At 44.1% G+C, this 13,199-nt stretch overlaps 1 protein-coding gene across 6 annotated transcripts in view; it reads left to right on the top strand.

Moving 5' to 3' along the window:
- The window catches only part of EMID1 (EMI domain containing 1), a 431,309-nt gene that overhangs the window by 403,558 nt on the left and 14,552 nt on the right, over positions 1-13,199 (top strand). The gene's annotated exons all lie outside the window — the stretch shown is intronic.

Genomic DNA, 13,199 nt, shown 5'->3' with positions numbered 1-13,199 from the left:
TAATGTATTTGTCAAATGCCCTACAACAAAACGTGTCTTCCATCTCTTAGGACTGTGAGAAATCATTATTTTTAATGGCAACTGGTGATTTCCATTCTGGTATAAGGCGTGTATTCTCATGTTAGGTGTACATTAAATGTATAGAATCTGAAAAGAATGTTCTCTGCGATTAAGCTATGTTGTCAAGTTCTTATGATTGTATGTCACAATATTGAAGTCAATAATATCAATGTACACGCGCTATAGTATTTCAACTAAAGTATATCGCCCAGGTAAATATATATAAATAAATGTAAATTTACTATTCTTAACTCCACATCTATTACCTGGGCGACATAGTGGGAGTTGGAAGCCGATTTTGTTGCAGGTTGATATTTTGGAAATGATATTGCAACCAGTCAACCTATGCTTATTAAATGTAAGTAAGCGCTGCCAGTGATGTGGCTCATGGGGCGAAATATTAATCGTAGGTTTAAATTAAATTAGTGACATTGGGGTTGATGTCTTCCAAGATCAGATGGACATTCAAAAATCTTTTCTTAAGTATATTATTTGGAAAAAAAACTTCTAATGAAATGAGGAATGTGTAATGTTGGGCTGCCTGTCGTCTACCATTGGTTAACATTTAATAAGGACAAAAACATGATATATTGCACGGTACCTTAGGGTGACCAGTTTTGACAGAGTGCACTTGATGTTGACTTTCCGTAAAATTTGTTTTGATGTTTCTTTCTGGGTTTCATGCATTTCTTGGTCTGCAGTGCGTGGACCATTTTGAGTGCCTCGTACTGCTGATGGCATTGTGTTACAATTTTATCCTCTCTCTGCACCTCAGCCCTTTGTAGACACAGTCCAATGGTGCAAAGAGAAATCTACACTTGTGATATCACCAGCCAAATTAGGTCCACACAATGGCGGACTTACCTGGCAACCACAAAAGTAAGAGTGTATCAACTTTATAATCATCAAAATTGAGTGAAACCCAGTCAAGCAAGTCATCATAAGGTACTTTGTGTAAAAAGCATAATTTTTCTCCGTTGACTGGCACCTTTAATAAGGCACTTAAGTGATGTGTGCAATGAGATTTCAAGGCCTCTTGTTGACTCAGGTGAGTAGTAACCTGGTCACTTCGCAATAAATTGGCATTTCAAATAAATCTAGATAAAAGTAGAGAAATGACCAACTAGGACGAAACATTTACATCCATTAATTACATTCCTCGCTTCTCTCATTGCACTCCATTTGTACCACTCCATCCATCATGTTTCTTATTCCAGGGATCAGCTATCCAGTCTCTTCCGAGGTCCCTCTCAGCTGGATGTCTTTCAGTGTGGGTGGGGAGTCTAGGCATCTTCCACTTTTATACCCATTGGTGTTGCACATGCTGGACAATGCAGAGGATGTCGTGTCCCCTGACCAAAGAGGCTTCAATGGGATTGGGGGGGGGGCAAATAAAGGTTAAATTAAGACCAGATGCTTTGTGACTCAGCAACGGGATGTGGGTTGGAGAGAAGAATGCAAAAGGTGTGCTCTGGCATGGGGGAGTCCCCTTGAGGAATGGGTGCCTTATTCTTCACGCTGTTTTTTTCAAAGTGTCACCCACTTCCCTACTGTACATTGAGTTACACTGCTAGATTCTTCTAGGCTCCCTCATCCCTGTCATGAGCTCCACCCGTTTGTCTTTTCAGACACCAGGAGACAGGAATGGGCATTTGGCTGGGTAGACTTGCATGCATGGAGAGCTTGGTACATTTGATTGTTGCATAAAACAATACATAAGCTCTTATGTCAGAAATGGTCTTACATGGATAACATCAGAAGCGTACAAGAAAGTGGAAGGTGCCAGGCTTCTTGCGTTTTCCTCCTCCCTGAGGCAGCTTGTGAGAGATACAGCAGTGAAGCCTGAAATATATTGCCTCTTGCTTACTGCCAGCTGCATGTCACCTCTGATGCCTGTTGCTGTGTCCCTATCAGATTAATGCTTCTGCAAATAACTGCATGCTTCCACTTCCTTTCCATAACACTTCATCCCTTGAGTTGTCACACTAGACAAGAGAAAACAAAAGCAGGCACGCCGCCTTTGGACTTCACCCAAGTAGCAGCCAACAAGAGGCTATACTGCACTGGTGAGACTTAGACTTCTCTTGTGATCATTTCCGTTGTTCTGCTAAGGAACTGAGACACATGGAGAGAATAGCTACTTGTCTAAGGCTGATCTTAATATGCTGAAATTGAGCTCCTGTGTTGAACCCAGGCCTCAACGGCTAGCCCACACCGCCTGTCTCTGAATTGTAAATGGTGATATGTCATCAATTGCTACAGCAACCTTTTTAGGTCATGTTTTGTGGCACCACTGACGGAGTGTAGTGGATGCAATACAGTAGCTTCTCTGTTCGTTCTTTAGAGCGCTTCCATCTAGTGAACAGTCAGAACTCTTCTTGAAACAGCACTTCAGAAATCATTTTGTGGCTTCGAAGGGATCCTTGAGCCAGGAGTTTCTGCTTCTGTAGCAGAGATTGCTGTTGCTGCAGTGACCAAAGCCTGTGTCTTACCAAAGTGAGGTCGCATTTTTAGGATATTAGTGGTAACACTTGGGTATTCTAAAACTGATATTTTAGACATTGAGAATTAGGGTACTTTTTACAGAGATCTCACCATATGTTCTGTATATCATCAGTATCCTTATGTCTCAGCCTCTTCTTTCCTATAAATCGAACCAATCCAGTGCGAGCACGTCACCTATTAACATCTGTCATTCCAAGAATGATATAAGCATCAGACAGAACAACAGCTCAGCCACGAGCATTGCATGCATGGGAAGAACTACTAATGAGAAAAGAAGAGGCAGGCAAGCAGTCAGCTGGACCTCCTGCAACTAGAACCTTTCCAAAAGATCGAGGGCAAATACCAAGGCATTGGACCCACAGGCATGAACAGAACTCATTAGATGCAGTGGGTACGTACAACATTCATGAAACAACAGCAACGTGGGAACGGATGATAACGTTAAGCAATCTCATTACAAGAGAGACCCTCCTGCTTTGAGAGAGTCTGAATAGGCTGTTGTCGAGTCAACTTAACGGAAGAGGGTCACTTTACCGCCCTTAGTCAGTTCAAATACTGTACATTGGCTTGGGATTCCTTTGACAATGCCCTTTTTCTTTAGTTAATGGAAATCTTAGCTCTTGGCAATGATAACAGGGCTAATGTGAAGGAAAAACAACTGGCCTCGAGCTACATGTAGCACCCTAGCTTGTTTTGCACCCTATCGAAGAATCAAGTCCCATTGTGACGCCTGTTAAAAATTCAGCAGCACAGGTCTACGACCTCGCAGCTTGCCACAAGTTGTTCTTGTGGTTAGTGCTGACCTATGTACTAACCACAGGAGGTATAAGTACCCATTGTGTTCCTAAGAAAGGTCTCAGCCTGTAACTCTTTCTCGCCTTCATGATCTTCTGAACCCAGCAATAGATATTAGTCAACCTCTTGCTTTTCACCAGTTTCTCCAAGAAGTCCTCCACGGCATTGATCAAAATTATAGCACAGCTCTGGAAATATGCATAAGAGCCATTTGACCCCTGCTGTTCCCCTGCCAAAATCTTGAAAACTGCAATTAGCTTCTCTACTGACTGTAGGAATCTCACAAACCCTAGTCAGCCTATTCAACCTTTCCGCCAATCTCTTCTTGACCATTCATGTGAAGGCTCTCAAATGAAACCATGAGTGCCCTCTCGCCTGCTGTGGTACTGTGTTTGTCTACTCAAGTAGCTTCACTCGCTTCAGGCACTCCAGAGGCAGTGTGTCAGTCAGGGTGGAAATAGTACTCCACAGATGATAAGGTGGCCTCTGAAGTCTACCTCTGTTGCTTGTTGTCCTATATAAACCACTTTTGTTATTTTCCATTTGCACCTCTCCCAATAGAAAATGTTTTTTCTCATGGTATAAATTGTGTTGTTGCACTGCATGCCTCCACTCTGCCTGTACCACCCTTATGCTCCTGAAAGTTCATAGCCTCAACAACCACCGCACATTCTCTAGATGGTGGAATTTTATGTCCTAAGGAGTCGGGGAACTGATGAGGAAACAAGTTAAATCCAGAGGATCCACAATAAGACACAAAGGTATCTCCACCTCACACTTCTGTGCATCGGCGGCTCTCAATTCCACCCGGATCCCCCAAAGAATGGTTGATGCAGTGGCCATCTTGGATCCAAAGCAGGATTGGAGCAAGCACCGCATCACCACCTTGCTGTACAGGCACAGCGGCTCCAATAAACTCCATTTGATGTCACCGGAAGCAGCTCCAGTTCACCTGCCCAGCAAATGCTGCAGCACCCTAAGAATCTCCCTTCGTACGGAATCAAACTTTGGTGAAGTCAGCAGTGATGCAGAGCACAGGGAGAAGCATTTAACCTGTGGCTTGCATGACAAACCCCCACCCGGAAGTCTTTTATTGGACAGGATCAGACAACCCCTTCTCCAAGACATTATAGCATTGTTTTAAAAAAATTGCACCACAGAAAAGAATATTTTGCTGCACATAACTTAATTTTTGCATTTCTTACACTTATTCATATTTATTAGGTTTACATTTTTTCAGGCCAAACATTTAGAATGAATGTTTCCATTTTCATAAATGCAATTTTAAAGCAACTATGAGTAAGTAGCTTGTGGAGAAGGTTTTCCCTAGCCATGCCCCAACACATATCTGGTACCCATCATTGTCCCTAAAGTAGTATTACAAAATAAAAGTTTGTTTTTATGTAGAACTTCATAATTCACTTCTTCCGTTTCTAAGCCCTCTAAACGGCAGAGAATACACCCGATATGCTACTAGTTAGCATTTTACTCACAGAGATAACTTATCAGCAATAAAGCATAATTGTATTGTTTTCTACTTCTTTTTATTAAGTTTCATATATGGATAAACAACAGAACAACCTCCCCCCCCCCAACTGTAAGAGGCATGAGGTCAAGCATACAGTCACAAATGACAGCTCCCCCTGAATTAGTCCCAGGCTGGTCTGCATCCTGTGGCGGAACAGTACATAGTATTTTTCCATTCCTCATGACCTCTCATCTTGTCTGAAGCCTGGCACACTCCTGTCACTTGTTACATTTAACCTTTCCTGCACCATCATAATCTCATGTCTTTTGCTGCCATGCATGAACTCCTTATTTTGTCACATTTACGGGGACAGCCCCTTGTCCAATAAACCAACTTTTCTGCCCCATACACCAGTCCATACCCACTCCCCCAGGGTCGGCGAAGACTTCGCCCCCCAGGGCTTAATCAGATCTCTTTGTGCCACCATCAGGGCCACATTTCTGAAGAGCAAGGCATAGCTCTTTAGGCCTGGTTCCCCCATATGCCTAGGGAGATCAATTGTGGAGTGAGCATCACTCTAAAATCCAACACAACCAATAATCTATTGCCTATTCTTTCCCAGTAGGCTCAGGCCCCTGGGCACTCCCAAATCGTATGTATCAGGGAACCCTGCATCAGACAGCCCCGCAGATAGCGGTCATCAGCTGTTCTCCCCATCCGGGAGAGCCGGCTCCTTGTATAGTACGTCCTGTGAAAGAGTTTCAGTTGATAATAACAAAAATCCTGCCCTGGTATCAACACGCCATAACCTAGTCATCGTACTCAAGTCTGCCCAGATCCCTCTCCCATTTTTTTCATAGCATGTCAAGAGGTGGAAGGCAGTCATGAAGGACCTGGATACTGCGTGGCTCATCAGGGAAGCGCCCAGCACCCTATATTGCAACGAGAATTCAAATATTTGGGCAGATAGTTCATTTTGTAGAGAGCCACTCGCCCCAGTAGACAGACCGATAGTCTCCTCCACCTCTTCACATCACTCCTATACGCCTCCAGGATCCTCAGCATATTTTGTTGGAGAAATAATTCTCAGGTAGTGTTATAAAGATTTCTAGGTGCTGGAAAACCTGAGTCTCCTACCTGAGGGGGTACCTCCCTTCCCGACTTAGATTGCCCTTCACCAACGGAAACACCACAGATTTGTGCCAATTGGTACGGATTCAAGCATCGGATCCAAAAATGTCTAAAATGCACATGATTCTTGATATGGAGTGCTGGGGTCTGCCTGATATAGCAGGATATCATCTGTATATAACGAGATGACGTCCTCCCACCATCCAATCGGAGGCAGTGTATCAATGCATCTGTGCAGATCCATGTCGCTAGGAACTCAAGTGTCACTGCGAAAAGCAGGGGGGACAACAGACACTCCTGCCAAGTACCTCTGGATAGCCCAAATTCCCTTGAGAACACCCTGTTGACTCTGGCCACAGGATCCCTAGTAGCCCAACCCAAGATAGGAAGTTCGGACCAAAGCCCATCTTTTCAAGGACAGCCTCCATGTCGGGCCATTCCAAAGAATCAAATGCCTTCTCAGCATCTAGGGCCATTTAGGACCGTCCATTCACTTAGTCTGTCGCAATGAGCCAAGCATCCCATCAACCACCTCAATTTATGCCTTGCAGCCCTGTAAGGCACCAAGCCGGATTGATCCGGGGCCACTAGGGAATCCACCACCTGCACCAAATGATTTGTCAGCACTTTCGCTAGTATCTGCATTTCCAAGTTGAGCAACGAAATGGGCCTGTAGGGGGCACAGTCATCAGGCACCTTCCACTCCTTATGTATCAAACCAATCATCAACCCCCTGAGATCTTTAGGAAGCCTGCCCACCTTTTGGACCTTGTGAAATACTTAAGGCAGCGACCCTACAACTCTGGATTTCTTGCATTTAAAGAATTCTGTTGGAAACCCATGGGGGCCTGGGATTTTGCCACTATGCATTTGGGTTATGGCCTCAGCATTCTCCCCCTCGGTAATCTCCTCTTCCAATAATAGTCTCTGTTCGGTCTCAAGTCTGGGAGTCGAGATATACTTGACAAACCTATCCAGGTCTTTCCGCCTATCATCAGTGCGGGTCCTATAAAGGTCTTAAACAAAGGCAGCAAATGCTTGTGCAACCCAGGTGGGAGTCTCCTTATCACTACGTCCCCGTTCTGATTCCCTGTATCCACCTCTGCCCTTCCTTCTTTTTGTTGCCACCCAGGCTAGGAGTTTTCCCACTTTATTGCTCACTTCGTATAGCATGCCCTGCTTTGCTCAGAATTGGGCTCAGTCTTTTTGGTGTACGACGGCTGTATACTCTTGTCTCACCTCTTCAATTCTATGAGCCGGTTCTCTGGAGGGTGTGGCGACATAATCCCTCTCCCACTCCAATAGCCACTCCTCCACCTCCCTACTTTCCTCGTCCCTCTTCCTCTTATCCACTAAATGGGCAATTTGCTGCCCTCTGATCGCTACTTTCTTCCCACAAGTCCACCTCAGACTTGACAGTCCCAGTATTGTCTGCTGAGTACAGATCTGTTGTAGTGGCGGTCATCTGTCTAGTATCTCTGTCCCTCTGTTTTCAAACATCCAACCGTCAAATCCCCCTCAGGCCTGGGATGCCCATCGGTACGTTTGTGATCAGTGGTGAATGATCCGATATTCCACGTGGCATAAAGCTCATGTGACTGAACCTATCCATTTGGTGGCGCGGTGCTAGGATATGGTCTAGTCTAGACAGTGGCATCATGGAGCTGGACGCGTACAAGTACTGACGCTGCCCCGGATGTTGCTCCCATCAAAGGTCTAGCAACCCCACCGCCTCTATGAAATTGGCAAATCGTGAGTATGCTATTGGTCCCTCTGGGGTGCTGCTGGGCCACAGTGGATTCTGTTTCACCTACTCTGTTCACCAATTTCCTGTGGTCTGTGCAAAGTCGCCCCAGAGCCACTGCATCAATTTTGCTTTCCAGGGCCACTTTGATGTTTCCAATGGGCGCCAAAATTGCAGTAGTATGGTCTTCCAGGCCCAAGTCTGGTGTAGTCTTAACAGTGTCCTGAACAGTCTTTCGGACCTTCTGAGTCTCTGCCGTTGTACTCAGTCTTACAAGATGGCAGTGTTGGGGCCTCCTGGGATCACGCCTCAACCAAGATCCTGTTTTCTCTGGTCAGGGGCTGCCATACACGAGCATCCACACTACAGCCATTGTGGGTCAGAGGGGGCCCGGAGCAGCACCATGTGGAATAATGCCACTCGCTTTCGTTGGTGCAGTGTCCGCACTGCACCCTCAACTCACTGGCACTCCAAGGCAAACAGCCTCTACGGTTTCCGCGGTGACTCAGGGTGTAATCTCCTCCACCGGGAGCTGCCAATTTCGCCAGGATTGGCCTGAGTGGCCTGAACTAATGCTCGCTCAGGCACTGGGAGTCTGTGCCTTTACTCCACCTGGGTTGGGGAAATGTTACAGTGTACAACTCTCCTCCTCCCTACTGCCATCTTAGACGATGGGCCCTGGCCCATACAAGAATCGGGCCACTTGGTTCAGCCAGGGAAAAATAAAAGAATAAATACATTTGTTATCTTTTCCTTTTTTTATCTCCTGGCTCTGAGCAGTGGGGCAACTCTCCTCCACCAAAATGGAGGAGCCGCCCCTGCATATTGGTCAATTTGCCGCATCCTCTGCCCTGCTCACATCCATCTTGGGGTACCCTTCTACCCTCTATGGCTCGCCCACACTCCCAGATGCAGTCAGCTGGCCCAGTCCTCCTACAGAGACACTCCAGGTACCAGGATACCTGCCTCCATGGGGGCCGCTGCACTGGAGCTCTAGAAGCGCGCATCTAACGCCATGTTCTACGGACCATGCCACCAGCAATAAAGCATTCTTCAACAGCTTTGTCCCAGCGGAAAAGATCATTCAGCATGAGAATTGTAAGTTGCTCTGAATTTTCTGATGCATCCGCCTTTTGAGCCAATGGCTTTGTGTGAGATCAAGTTTGTTTCAATGTAAACGAAATTTTGTTTCAACTGTGCCCACTTATAGTCAATGACCTCTAAGCTCTCTCCGCTCAGAAGCCCTGACAGTTTTATTGATGGATAAGGATGTGTTAAGCCTCATCCAGTGTTGCTTACCAAATTTGTGTCAGCTTTACATTTGAGCCAAAAATGTATTTTCTTGTGCTCTTCTTAGAAGGTGAGAGGGTCCATCACAAGGTGTGCGTTCTGAGGCTCTTCTAGATCACTTGTTACCTTTGCAAGATTTCACCGAGCAAAGAAGCAACCCAGGCTTTCATAGCCTACTAGATAGTTTAATAGATACTAGATTACTTCAGGACATCCTCCTTTCGTGGGAATCTACGCTCATGCAAATCAGAATAAAGCAGCTCTATTCTATGTCAGAGGCATCTCAAAATCTGTATCGCATGTAAGCAGCCACCAGGCTTCTCCACATGCATTTTGCAAACATTATGCACTGAATTCTAGTTCCTTGACTTACACCCAGTTTGGACCAGCTATAGAACTTTTTTGGCAAGACCATTTCTGAATCTTGTCGGCCTCCCTTACTCCATTATAATGTAAGTCATTCGTGTTTGTAGGACCCATATGCAGCATCCCTGAATACACTTAAAATGTAGAAGTAAAACTCTTAATACAAGTAAAAAGTGCCAATTTAAATACACTTGGGGTCTCCTGTACAAAGATTCCAAATACCAAAATCGTAAATTACGACTAATAATGATTAAGAAAGTGCAATTTTCTTAATTGTAATATACTAAAATGGATTTGGTAAAAGTGGTTGCAATTTGCAGACCGAATTCTACCAAATGCATTGGTATTTTGTGAATCAGCCCATGTACTAATAGGTTGGTTCACAAAATACAGAATCGTAGTGGGTTCCAATTCGACCTACCACTTCAAAAGTCATGAGTTAGGTTGCAAAGTGTGATTGGCATTAATCACAGGAACGGTGACCTGCTGGGTCAGCAGACCACCAGGTCTGTGTTTGCTTTTTAAATAAAGCAATTTTTTTAATGCAGCCTGTTTTCCTTAAAAAAAAAACGGATGTGTTTAAAAAATAAAATGAAAAGTTACACAAACCTTCTTTACGGGTAGGCAGTGGTACCATGGACCACTGCCTACTCCTAAAATCGTTTTTGTCAACGTTCATAAAGGGGAAATGGTTCCTTGTGTACCCTTTCCAGTTTGTGGATAATTTACCACCTTTTTTGAGTTGGTGGTAAAATATTATTTTTTTTTGCAACCAGATTTTGTTCCTAAATTATAATACATACCATAACAATTTGGTATTTGGAAGGGACGCCCTTAACACACCCCTTCTAAATAGAGATTCCTAACTTACTGTTTCAGAGGGTTTGCGTACGGTAAAAGCCTTTGTACGTGAGGCCCATTATTTCCATTTTTGAATTTTAATATACAAGCATAAGAGAAATATCATAGATAGTAGAATATTTAAACTGGGTTAGAACACTTAGCAACACTGCTGCCCAAAGACCTTTTCTATTGTCTCCTATTTCAAAGAGAAAAGTGAGGGAAATTATCCAATACGACTGCAGCCTGACAGAGGGAGTGTGCTCTCAGTTTAATACTCGCATTAGAACATTGGATTGTTGAGCGCCCCATCGAAAACAATGGAGTACTCTGGGGTTCTAATGGCTCATGGAACATTTTAAGACTTTTGCTTCCTAACAAAAAAAAAATCTTCTGATAGGTGTGGTATTTCTCTACGTTTTTCCTTCAGCTTTTTTCTCGGCAAGAGAAGTCGAAGTCTTCTGATGGGCATATTGCCAAAGTGGTAGAAGGTGGGGCTTTTCTCTGGCTTTTGCCCTGGTGTTTGTATCATTTTATTTTGATGAAGGGCTAACTTCTCAATGGAATGATAATGTTAAATAAGAAATGGAACAGCTATTGCTGTGATGAGGATTAAAACCTTTTAGAATTTGTCTGGTCTCCGCATCAGAATTGAGGATCAGCAAATGGGTCATAGAGGAGCTGCACTCCTACTCAAGTGCTTCTGGCATCTCTTCTGCTACCTCATGTAGATTTCTTGCCAGCTACGTTGGGCCTTGACATCACTAGCCTTTATATCATAAGGTAAAAATGTTATGAAGCACAAGCATCAATGTCGTGAAACATTAAAGTCATGAAGCACCAACATTGTGAAGCCTTGACATCGTTGACACATTGACTTGATGAACCCTCAAGAGCATTTAAATCTTTGACACCAGGAGGCATTGTAGTCATGAAGGTCATGCATCCCTTGGACATCATGAAGCCTTGATGCTATGACCTATGAGGCCTGAATGCATTTGACATCATGAAGCCTAGAGGTCGTGGACCACTTTGATATCATGAAGCTTCAACCCTGTGTACCCTTTATCTCATTAAGCCTTGAAACCAGGAAGGATTGCGCTCAAAACCACCTCAGTGCAGTGCCTCCACTGGAACCTTTACCATTAGATTGCGCTTGTTCCATCTTACCAAAGTTGAGCTTATTTCGACTACAAACCCGGTTTGTTCTTGCTATCCACACGTGTCAATCATGCTGAGCTACTATCCCTCATTCTGTTCTCACTTCCTCTTCTTCATATCCATAACATCCCATGATCATCATTCCAAGGGTATTCTATGATATTACACCCTGCAGAGATCCAGTTCAGAGTTGGTTAGGAAAGGATCAGATTGGCTGGGATGTTGTGTTGATCTTCTGGTGCCATATAAAAGCTGCTGGCCTTGAACACGCTGCATGGCTTGACTCGCCTCCACTTCCTGATGTGTTGTAGCATGGCTGGGGTTGTACAGCATGTTTCGGTTCTTGTACATCCAGTCTGTGAGCATGGCATCATGTAGGTGTGGACTATTGTAATTTTCACTTGTCCCATCAGTTTGGCTGGCATTCTATATGGCTGTTATTTCTTTCTTTTTGGATGCTCTTTCACACATTGTCACTTTGGGTATGTTGTCTGTCTCCAGATCATAATGCATGCACCCTCTCTTTCCAGGGTATGTTGCCTTTGACTATCTTTTGGTACCTGTGCTGTTCAGGGTGTGTTGTAACTTAGTGAACCGTCAAGAGGAGTAGTGATAATGATCTACATTACTGGTAGGGCTGCACACTGAGTAAGGTATAATGCATGGAGATGGTTTTTAGGAGAATGCATAGCTGTGTGTTCTTGGGAGGGATATATCAGGGACGTAGATTGCTCAATGAGCTAAATGGTGGAATTGAGCACACATTAACACTATTATCTGCACCAGTTAGACCTGTGGACGTCTGCCTGATTCAGTGGAAGAAGCTTAAAAATTCTACGGGAACATTGGTTTGTACTTGTATGAGTAATCTAGGAGAGTGAATCCTTCTTAGGTCTCATGGGTGACAAACATTCTGTTTGGAGAACTGGATCACAATGAAGGCTGGACCCTATCACTCTCAAAGATCAGGTCCAAACAAATCAAAGACCAGGCTTACAGAATGGTGACATAAAGGCAGGATCCTTCAGATAGAAGCACTGCTCTACCCAGTAATGTGCACTGACAATTAGCTAGATTCAACTAAGTCAGGAGGAATAATAGCTGGAGTCTGTAAGTCTCTGCGATAGGAAAGGTTCAAGATAGGAAAAAATCATGATTATTCCCTGATGGGCTTGACACGGAAATATATTTATTAGCCCAAGGCAGGAAGGAAGTCACTGCGTAGATAGTAGCTCCATGGCAGAAAGGCATTGACATTAGCGCCACGGTATCAAAGCATTAGATTTTATTTCTGTGTGGCCGAAGGCAGGGACACACTAGAGTAACTGCCTACAAGGTCTAAGGTAGACAAGTCCTACAAGGCAAACGCCATAGAAGGAAGAAATATGTATTGCCATCAAGTAATTCCAAGTTAAAAAAAGCACAACATTGACTGGTCAGGCAGCACATTCAAGACTAAAAGAATTTTGAGTTGATGTGAATAAAGCCCAAGGAAGAAAATCTAGAGCTCCTGCCCTTTAGAAACAACTCTAAAGATTACTAAATTTAGGGCTCAACATAACATTCCACATCAGAAGATAAATAACAGATTTTTCTAGTTGTCGCAAACTTTCATACAGTCCCTTATGAAGCAGTCTATGGGTGTGCGTGTCTTTTTTACTTTTGGTCTGTGTGTCATTGTTTCAACTACCCAAAGCTAATGTTGGAATGCTTTACCCTTGCCTACTAGCATGACGTTTCCAGACTGACTACCCAGTAATGCCAATAGTTTGTGCCACTTCCAAATCTTTCCTCCGGAGGCTGTTAATCCTGTCTCTCTACTTGCAGATTCTGATTTGA

The sequence above is a fragment of the Triturus cristatus genome, chromosome 11 (assembly GCF_964204655.1).
Source record: "Triturus cristatus chromosome 11, aTriCri1.1, whole genome shotgun sequence".
Lineage (NCBI taxonomy): Eukaryota > Metazoa > Chordata > Amphibia > Caudata > Salamandridae > Triturus > Triturus cristatus.
The sequence above is the reverse complement of the archived record's forward strand: the minus strand, read 5'-3'. Positions and strand labels throughout refer to the sequence as shown.